Below are 11,124 nucleotides of genomic sequence, written 5' to 3' on the forward strand. Positions count from 1 at the left end.
ATTTATGTATTCTTATAATAAAAAAACATATAAAGACATGTTACTTTTATCTCTGCTACCTATATTTTTTTTTTTAAAAAAAAAAATAACTAAACACTACCCGAAAGTTTACAGTAAAATTTAAGACAGTTTGTCTCTGCGTTGCTATCTGTGTTTTGACAAATTTAATTTTTTTTTTTTACTAAATTGAGTGCGGTTTTGTACTTTTGGATCGTTTTGATGTACTGATGTCAAAATAATTTTTTTAAAAATAAAAAAACATCATGGCATGTATTTCGACACAAAAAGCTATTTGAAAAGCAACCGCTATCACATTACCAAACACGCTAGAGATTGAGAGAATCGAAGAGATATTGCTAGAGCTTGGTGAAGATTTTTATCGATTCTTGTTAAGCAAATCTCACCAATAGAATTCAAGAGAGCACCATCGCAGCTTGGTCACGTTTAGTGTTTTTGTCTGAAATAATTAATTCTGGCATATGTTTTTTTAGCATTTCTCGCTACCCTCCTATGTTGACTAAGGAGGGTTGCTTACAGCTTTGAAATCACATAATAATGAGCTGAATCGTTGACTAAATCTCTTGGCGCAAACGAAAGGAAGAAAGGGACCGGAAACGTCGTTTCGTCAAACCCATGTACAGAGATGTATTTTGGAGTGTAACACCATCGCTAAGCAATGATCCTTTTCAGTTTTTGTACTAATTCTTTCTTTCTTTTTTTTATTGCCTCTCGATTCATAGATCAGTTGTTGTTGCTTCAGGTGACCAAGTTTCCTTTCTTTATTCTTGTTATTGTTTTTGGTTTTTACTGTTCAGGTCACTAAGAGAGGGAAAAGAGAGCTCATTTTTTAAAGTGTTTCCGTTCATAAATATATTCAAATAACATTTTTTTATTTTTTTAAAATTATTTTTTACACTAAAACATCAAAATAATCTAAAAATATATATATAAAAAATTAAATTAAAAAAATAATTGAATTTTAACCGACATCTATTTGGACGTAATCCGCCTTACACATCAACTCTCGGAGGTGGGCTTAGTGAAAAGGTTCAAATTCAAGGATGGCTATTAACCTGGTTCCTTTTTCCTGGGTTTATTTGAAAACTAGATAAAACTTGGTAGGGTTCATATAAGGCCCAGGAGAGATTATTATCATAATTAGGAAAGAATTGCTATTCCGTTGACTTTTGAGGCTGACTGCTAGCCTGCACATATTGATTTTTTCTTCTTCTTTTTTTTTTTTTTTTTTTTGAGAAGAACAGTACATGAATGATAAGAGTTGGCCCATCTGTCTCCAATTCATGAATAGCGAGCGGTACCGTCGGTGGCTGGAAGTCTTTTTCTTGCTCCGGGATGTTGGATTCAAGCCATGAGCAGATGGCATTTGCCTGAACAATTGACTTTCCTTACAAACCAAAATCGTGCTGGCGTCTAGCCAATTAACAGCTAGCATGTCAAGTTTCAGGCTTGAATAAATAAGCATTAAATAGCAAGTATTCCACAGACCAAGCATTGATTAGGTCCTCGCCACGCAAATGGCACAGGCGCTGCACCTTCCAGCAAAAGAATCTATTACTTTCCAAAGAAAACGACCTCACTGGTAGTCATTGAGAGGAACAAGGAGGATTATACTTTTTTTCTACCAAGAAAGATACAAGCAAGACAATGGAGCTTGTTTGCAGAAGCTTCAGGGTAGAAAGAGGGCCATCAATAAAGTTTGGGAGATCGAACAGTTCACTGCTGATATCGGAATCTATATCATCAGAATGTGCACGAGTTGCCCGCTATGAGAATCTTTCAGCTTCTATGAGGATGAGCAATGATCAGGATATCGGATATAGGAGCAGGAAAAGCAGGGCTTACACGTTTATAAGCAAGGTTTTCAGCTTCAGGAAAATCTCCAGCGATTGTGAGACAAGGCAGCAAGCAGAAATGGTGACTCAAGAGGAGAAAAAAGGGAAGAAGAAAAGGTCTTCATGGCTTCCTGATCCTGAAAGGAGATGGCCTGTGCAGGGTTGGTGATTTACAGTCAAAGTCAAGGAGCTAGGCATGGCAATAACTAAGATCATTAACTGGGTTTTCATTCCTCCGGATCTCATGTGGCGAGAAGATTGAAGAAATCTCAAAGAAAAGGCTAGAAAAGACGACGAAGAAATGCTCAGATAGTCAATTGATCACATGGATAAATTATCAAGAAGCAAGCATAGCATTTATTACTTCAAAACGATTTGTAATGTTCCCACTCAATTATTAAATTGTTCTTCTCACCAACAACCCAATTTAAAACCCAAGCACAGCAGGTCTGTACAAGATGGCTTCGTGGAAAATAATCCAAACACCTCAAGCAGAATAGATTTAGCTTATGATGCTGCTTAGTTGTATTCTGCAATGTCCATGATAATACGTTGCTATTTGTTGTGAAGGATTCTACTGGTTCTATCCAAATGCCCAGACTGCTTGAACCCCTTGATTATGAGCATTGGGTCTTTGAAAGTTCTTGCTTATGAACTTCCGATAAGTGATGAACACTTCAGTAGCCAAAAGGCAACACTTGATGAAAGGCAGCAATGTCTCCGACAAGAACCATGATTTTGACAAACATGCGAATATAACGAGAATAGGCTTCTTCTGATCAAGTTGCCTCCTTGAAATTGAATTTGAAGCATCTGAATTAATTGAATATGTTTAACATAAGAACATAGAAGTCCAAGCTCAGAAATTTGTTGTTATCAAGGACAGGGCCTAGGACAAATCTCTCATTATATGGTAGATAGAGAGCAATACTAAAAGGGATCCCTACACAAGTTCCATTTTGCAAGCAATCAGTAAATTATTCAAGAGGGTTTTGCACTTAACAATGAAGAACATTCATGTTTCATAATCGTATATATTTCAGATGGGTGCGATAGCGATTAAAAGCCATAGATGATCTGAATTTTGTGCCAATATGCTGGATAATCATTTACGACTCGTTAGATGAGTTTTCTTTAAAAAAATTACAAATTCTTCACAAGTAAGCCAAAAACAAATTCTTTTTTCGTTATAATCACCCAAGTTACTGGTTAGATATGCTGGAAAATTCAGAAACAATAAATAAAGATTTGAAACACTCTCAAATACATGGGTGTTTGGCCTTCGATCGTTTCAACTGGAGTTTTGTATATTTTTGAAAGAAAAATTTTCCTTTAAATTAATTTTTAAAAAATTATTATTTTAGTATATTTTAAAATAAAAAAATATTTTTAAAAAATAATTCCTCTCTTCACAGTTTTAATTATCTTTTTAGAAAACCGGTAGCTGTCATTTACATGCGTACATATGACTTTTTTAGGGTTTTAACATCAATCGGGCAGCAAATACACTGTGGGGCAAGCACATTGAATTTAAATAGAATAGATTGGGGGGGGGGGGGAGTGATATGCACAGTCATGTTCCACTCGTGTTTTGAAATTCAGCATGATTTGGCGATTTTATTAAAAAGATAATAATTTAAAATAACTTTTTAATTAAATTGAATAAAATATTAATTTAATTAAAATTTAGTTTGACTTGCTGAGTTTTTAATAACTTTAATTAATTCAATAATATTCAATTTAAATCTAATCAAATCAATAAACATGAAAACAAAACGATGTCATTTAATTACAAAATCTCTAACCTCCTCTTATCTCAGCACAAAACAACTAAACGGCCATAGATAGATAAAGTTTGAACAAACATGTATCTCTCTAATCATCTTAATATTATTTTCTTGTTTTCTTTTATTTCAAGGAATTATTATTGTTTTGTTTTATTTTTGTTGTGTTTGCATCCTCGGTGCTGAAGTTCCTCCAAAAACAAAATCAGTGAGGCATGGTAGCTTGACCATTTTAGTTTTTTGCCTGCTTTTGCTTATAGGTTATGTAAATATGTAGAGATTTTTTTAACAGCGATTGTTGAAAGACATAAAAAAAGCCTAAGAGGGGGTAGATTACAGCTTCATCTAATTTTTATGACACTTTAAAAGTAATCTCCAATTTACTGAAGATAGTCTAAATTAATCTCAATTTCTTTAACAATTCTTAAATCAAAAATTAATATAAAAACTCACAAACTATATCTTAATACGCAAAGATAGTCAAAATACCAAAGTAATATAATTGATCATAAATTAAGAGATAAGGATAGAGTGAGACAGGTTAATTTTATAGTGATTCAGATTGCATAATCCTTCTATCAAGTTTAAAATTAAACTTAGTTTTTTTACAAGCTAAGGATTGAACATGTCTCAATTATTTTTTGAACTCAATATTAAACACAAATTTTTTTACGGGTTGATAATCAAACCCGTCACTTGATCATCTTTTCACAAGCTTAAGATTGAAAACTCATCACACAATTTATTTTTTTTTATGATCAAGATTGAAAACCTCTCTCATATTAGCATCTAAAGAATAAACCTAAGTGGTTAAAGTGTCACTTACACTTTTTCATAATATGTTTGTTTCTCACAAGAGAAAGGTCACTCCTTATAGGGTGAAAAGATTACAATATATAAACTCAAGTATTTATAGAATGTAATCTAACCCATAAAGATGAAAAGGTGATTTTTATGTGATAAGATTCAAAATAAAGATCAAGAAGATAGAGATGAAAAAGTGATTTATTGGAAAACCCCAAAACTAATTGTTACTAACAGTCAAAATAAAGAGAAGAAGTTTTACTCTTCCAAGTTATTTCCCAAGATATGGGAAGCATCTAGATTGCAGATTTGAGAGAGAGAAAGTTATTGTGAGAAAAAAAAAAAAAAAAAAGAGTATTGAGCACATTTTTGTTAAAATTATAAATTTATCACCTTAACTGATAATAAATAAATGGTATAAAAACCAATGTGATAATATTTTTTAGCTACAATTAGTTATTAAAATGTTTTATAGTGTAAGGCACATGATGATAAGTATTATGCTCTTTATTTACGTGTAAGTAACAAAATATATGATGAAATATTTTTGGATGGAATTATATATGACAAACAAATATATTTTTTATGATGTTAAATTATATTCCATAAAGACTTAACTATATAAAGATATGATTATGAGAATCTTCAAGTTAAGTTTACATCTAAAAAATCTATAGTTTTAATCTGATGTAGAAAAATTCTTATAATAATAATACTCTGACATACATATTATATGCAATAATATATTGTTATTATCAAAAACAAATAATCCATGAGTGATTAAAGGATTAAAGGCCTGTCATAGTAAATGAGTTGTATATTGTTGAAATATTTAAAAAAAAAATTGGTTTTTTATTCTACTGTACTAGGAAGATAAAGAGCCTTCTACATTTCTTATGATCATTTCTAGAAATGGAAACAAATGAGGGGGGGGGGGGGAGAAGAAGAGAAAAGCTTCAATTTTGGAATATGATATATACAAATTAATCAATGTATTACATAAATTTCTCCTAATTAATGAAAGTTTTAGTTGTAAATGATGATATATGGAGTTATTGAAAATCCTTCATGAGAGGAAAAAAAATGAAAGATTCTATAATTGAAACATTTCATTTGTCTCTTCCTTGCGATTTTTACTCTACAACATCACGTTGTCTTTTATTTCGTAAACAATGTCGTCTTTTTTAGTACTTTTTTCCTAGACTGTTGTTCATTTCACTAATGGAAATAGTGCTTCTAGGTCTTGTACTAAAGCTTTGTGGATTACTAGTTTTTTATCATTTTTTTTTTTTGCGAGTTGGATTTAAGATTTTTAGGATATAAAAAAAATAATATTTTAAATATTAAAAAAATTTTAATTTTGTTATTAGACTTGAACAATGGTTCATATTTAAAATATCTCGACTCAATTATTTTCTTAGTCTAAATTTTAAATTAATTTGACTTATTTTTTATAAATTTTTTTCAATTTTGCTATGATACGTTTTTGTTTTTCTATTGCACATAATAAAAATATATCCATCGTGTTCAGAATGTAATGAGGCTTATCTAGGTAATTAATTTGGCAATGTACTAGCTAGGTTAGCTTTTCCTGCACTATCGCTATATCTTGTGCCAAAAAAAATTAGAATGTAAAAACAAAAATATTTAGATTGTAAATTTTTTTTTGATATTATTATTAAACTGTTTAAATTTAAAAAATTATATGATATAATTTAAAAAAAAACCCTAACATAATAAAATAAATAAATACAGAAAACAAATCTCAAAGGGCCAATAAAAAGAGCCCGGATCATAATATATAATTTAATGAGTCAATGCATTGGATAAATGGCCATGGCTAGTTTATATGTATAGTGGAAATTAAACACTTTATTGGTATTCCGCTCGATAAACCTCCTGAGCTCTGTGGTCTAGCATTCCACAATTTGTCTGTGCGAATCCATGCGTGCGAATCTAGCTGCTCCGGCGGTATGCTTCCTAGGTCAGAAAATACTGTTGTTAGTTGTTACAACTTCCTCTCTTTTTCTTTTTTTTTGCAAAAGCTTTATTTCTTACAATTAATTACTTAATTATATATATCTATTACAAAATCCCATTAATTATACCTATTTCAAACCTCTCAATTCTTTTTTTCAGAACAGGATTTTATAACTTCAAAGTTATGATTTTTCTTTTTATTTAGTCATAATTGCTCATCCCATTGATTGATTTTATCTTTAATGAAATATTTAATTTAGTTCATCTTCAATCACCTAAAATCCAATGTGAATAGATTTTAATTTGTATATTTGTAAAAAAAAAAAATCATATTGGGAGTCCTTAGTGAAACATGTATATTCCACTCCTTTTAGTATTTTCTATAAAATAATATAACGTGATATCAAAACACTAAAAAAATAAATTTTACAGACAAAAAAAAATATTAATTATTTTATGGCATCATTTGTTCGTTAAAATATAAACTATTTTATTGTATTTAGTTGGGTAATAAATGATGAGTTGAAAATTTATTCTTAACGTTTTTGCGTATATTGAAAAAACAATTACAAAAGCTAGCATGAAGCATGCAAGATTAAATGTGGTTTTTTTTAAACTCGAATGAAATATTTATACTTAAATATTTCATAATTCAAATAAAATCTAATTGACATAAAATGTAATTATCATATATTTTATAATTAATATTGCAAGTTAAATACTTTTAAAAAAAGAGAGAGAGGGTGAGAAGTAGAATAGAATAAACAAAAGAATTGTGCTATTACAAAAAATTGACTGATATTATTTTAACAAGAGCTAGAAAACCGCCAAATAATTGCTAATAAATTATTTTATTTTTACTAATAAATGTAATATTGCTTTCAAACGATTTATTTTACTTGTTTAAAAAATAAGCTGCCTCATTCATTGCTAGATAGAGCAGGTAAGATTTGATTGTAAAATAATTAAGAGATCCGAGTGGATTTGAACCACCAGCCTCTCAAAACCCGATCACGGGACTTTGAGCGCTCTACCGTTTTGAGCTTACGGATCTTATTATCATTGGAGAACGCGCATCAAAACAAGAGTTACCTCTCTCCTCTTTTCTTATCTACAAATCCTCCACTACTTAATCACCAAAGTTACCACAAAATGAAATTTTTTAATGACCTGACCTTTTTTCACGGGCAAAAGCACATTTCGAATATATATATCATTTGACTAAACAAATCAATAATAAAGAGCTGACCGCATCAAACCAGATTCCTGCTGGACACCTTTTTGCACTCCTGTGAATCATTTATCACCGGAGACCATTTTTACATTACCGTTATGATGTTAAATGAATACTTTCTTTAATCTTGATTTCTTTTAATGAATAATAAGAGAACATGTTCAGAGAAAAATATATTCTATCAATCAAAAAATTTACATTCAAGATAAAGTCGGGTCATTTTTTTTTATATATAAAAAACCATATTTAAAATATATAAATTCTTAATATTTTGTTTCATTATAATTACATTAATTATATAAATTAAATTTATAGCTCTAAAAATATATATATACATTTCATGTTGTTAAAAAGAACATGCAGAAAAATTATGTCATGTTTTCTTTTATCATTTGAAAAATGAAAAAAAAACTAGGATATATTATAGATGCAAATTTAAAACAAAGAATCTGGTAAGAAATTTTGGAAAAACAACTATATATTTGTTTTTTTTGAACAATAACACAAAATTAGGACTGAAACATAATTTCATTTTTACATAACATGATTTTAGATAAAGAATTAAATCAAGTGTCCAGTAATATAATGCCAGATGTATTGCTTTTTAATTGAATATAAACTAGCTTTTTAGAATTTTTATTGTATTTCTAATATAAACATATCAAAACCATCAAACACCACAAAAAAATCAATTTAATATTTTTTCAAACAACTCCAAAAACAAAAACACAACAATATTAGATACTTATAATATATATTTAATATCGTGATGTAAGTAAATTTTAATTAACAACACATCAAGATGATTTTTTTTTGTTGCAGACATTAAAACTAAAAAATCAGCTTAATACTTACTATTTCACGATCCGAAGACTACAATTACTAATATGGTTGTTCTAGTTGCCTTCGAAAAAATATACACCCGAGAGCTTGCTTTGAAAGAACTTCGGTCAGGGACAAGCATCAATCACCACCATCCGGTCAGCGGAAAGGCATTACCTTAACCTTCCAATACGTGGCAATTCGTGTAACCTATCGTGTGAAACTTCTGGAAGAACAATACGTGGACAATTTGGTATTTCAATTAAATTGCTTCGCCAATCAAGAATATTATATTGAAAAACATTTCTTAATTACCAAATACCAAACAAAATGAGTGAGGACCACTCTTCTTCGAATTAGTGGAAAGGATAGATAATTATGAACATGCATAATAAAACAGCACATAAAAAAGAAGACACGCAGAGCATTTACTACATCTCCAGCTAAAACAAGGAAAACATAGCAGCGCAGATTTTAAACTGAATGACACTGCATAACAATTTAATTGAGTGTTTTATTTTTCTTTCAGGTGGAACAGTAAACCATTGAAGAACTTGTCACCTCAAAATTGTGTGAATCAATTGAGATTTGTGTGAGTACCCCTCCCTCCTGAGCTTTCTGTCACCCTTTGAAGCCATCATCATTGATCACTGAAGCTCAGCAGCACAAGGTCCTTACAAACGTGGATCGCCCACTGAGGATTACAAATCCATCTTCCACACTACCATACTAAGGCCAAATCACACACCCAGAGAACCAAACATGAAGATCCAATTGCAAATCACAAGACTATGTAAAAGCCAATTACATCCATCCCCAAGGTCTTACAAGGATATCATAGAGGACAATAAGCTTAATTAACATGCTAAAAAATATGTAATTGTAAAACGCTAGCAACAACAGTACAGCTATCGAAACAGAAATTCTGCAGAAGATAGCAGTAATGGATTGACAATCTATATCTAAATAAACAATACTTGTGATCATGATTGCTCTGTAAAATAATAACATGAGATGCGTTGGATAATGAAATAACTTGGAACGAATGTTACCAGCAATAACGGGGTGTTGTGCAATGGAATAAAAGCTTCAGTGCAAGGAAAAGATACTGTTTAATATAGAGTGAAAGGTAAGACCTGATATCATAACTTCCATTATCTTTTTGTTTTTTATGTTCTCTGTGATGTGTGACAGCCAGTTTCAAGTGGTGAAACAAGTTTAGTAGAGAATTCTCTTATTAGCCCATATTATCAAGATGAATATTTGATGGGAGCAAATATTGATGGAACACATGAGAACCCAGATTAAAAATTCATGATCTCTTGCTAACAACTGATTCTACGTGAAAGGGCATGTGACTACATGATTCTAAGTGCAGGAAATTCGAATTGAGGATATAGGATATAAGTAGGAGAATACCTTTGGGTCACCGTCAAAAATTGCAATATCGTGCCATGATTGCTAGCTGGAGTCGGGCCGCGCTATCAAGGTTAGCCATGGATTGTAAGGCAAAGAGAAGAGAAAGCGGGACACAGAGACTAGAAGGGAGAACCCGGGAAATCCCCGTGCGATCTCCCCTCCAAACACGAAAATGATAATTTTATTAAGATAGTGGTTGACCTGCCATGCAAGCGCACCTGTCATGGCAAAGGTCGGATGACAAAGATAATAAACAAGACCTTGGCCTCTTGGCCTTCTGGTCCCGATATATATCTTATACATCATCCTCGTAAGTAAATCGAACACCAACACCAGCATCATCTCCTTCCTGTCCTTCTCCACCAACAAATTACACATAACAAGCTACACCACAGCTCACATAACCAATCTTCAGCCATGTCAAAATCCAGCAACACGTTCAGCGGATTCTGCAACTGCTTACAACACCACCTGCAGAAAAAATCTCAAATCATCTTCTGCTTTCCGCCAACAACCAAACTTAAATATTGCTATAATTCCTCATATTCGAGAAGAGCATGGCCGGAAAGGACAGATCTGGTAAATATTCGAGCTATCGAAACAGGGCCGCTCCATATCTACAGAAAAAAATTAGATTTACGCGGATTAATGACCTGATCAATAACCAATAGATGATATTCAATCAGATTTAGCTTAGGAACGTAAACAAAACACTTATACATACCTCAGGAGCTATCTCGGAGCAAATCGAGATCATGGAGTTCAAGCATCGAAACGGATATCAAGATATAGATCGCAAGGCGATCTAGATGAAGCTGCAATTGAAAAGATCGATGGATGATCCATGAAGAGTAGATCTATAGGAGAAACTAGAGCTTTGCTAATAAGATTAGGTAGAAATGAAAGGCGTGTAAGTGATTGTTATATAGAGGGTTTGAGGGAATGGACGGACAGGATTAGTCGCTTAGTTGAATAATGGAGGGCTGAGATTCAGTTTAGATGGTGCAGAAATGGACGGCACATATGAGCTGGCAAGATATGATATTCGTAGAAATCACGCTGGTTAGTAGGATAGATATGGACGGCATTGAAAGGATTGGTTCAATTCATACGCGTGTGCTTTGTGGCCTTTATTTTTCTTCCACGTTACGCGTGTGATTTTTAAATTAAATACAGCCAAATGAATCTTTGTGATAAAAAAAAATAACTAGATAGCCTTTTGTTTGAA

At 31.6% G+C, this 11,124-nt stretch overlaps 2 long non-coding RNA genes across 2 annotated transcripts; both read right to left on the reverse strand.

Annotated features, from left to right (window-relative positions):
* Positions 1-9,230: 9,230 nt before the first annotated feature.
* LOC140955786 (uncharacterized) lies at positions 9,231-10,258 on the reverse strand. Its single transcript, XR_012170328.1, has 2 exons — positions 10,115-10,258; positions 9,231-9,958 (listed from the first exon to the last, which is right to left on the reverse strand). It is a non-coding gene; the product is annotated as an uncharacterized lncRNA (long non-coding RNA).
* LOC118033254 (uncharacterized) lies at positions 10,258-11,124 on the reverse strand. Its single transcript, XR_004684828.2, has 2 exons — positions 10,621-11,124; positions 10,258-10,513 (listed from the first exon to the last, which is right to left on the reverse strand). It is a non-coding gene; the product is annotated as an uncharacterized lncRNA (long non-coding RNA).

Source organism: Populus alba, chromosome 7 (genome assembly GCF_005239225.2).
Source record: "Populus alba chromosome 7, ASM523922v2, whole genome shotgun sequence".
NCBI lineage: Eukaryota > Viridiplantae > Streptophyta > Magnoliopsida > Malpighiales > Salicaceae > Populus > Populus alba.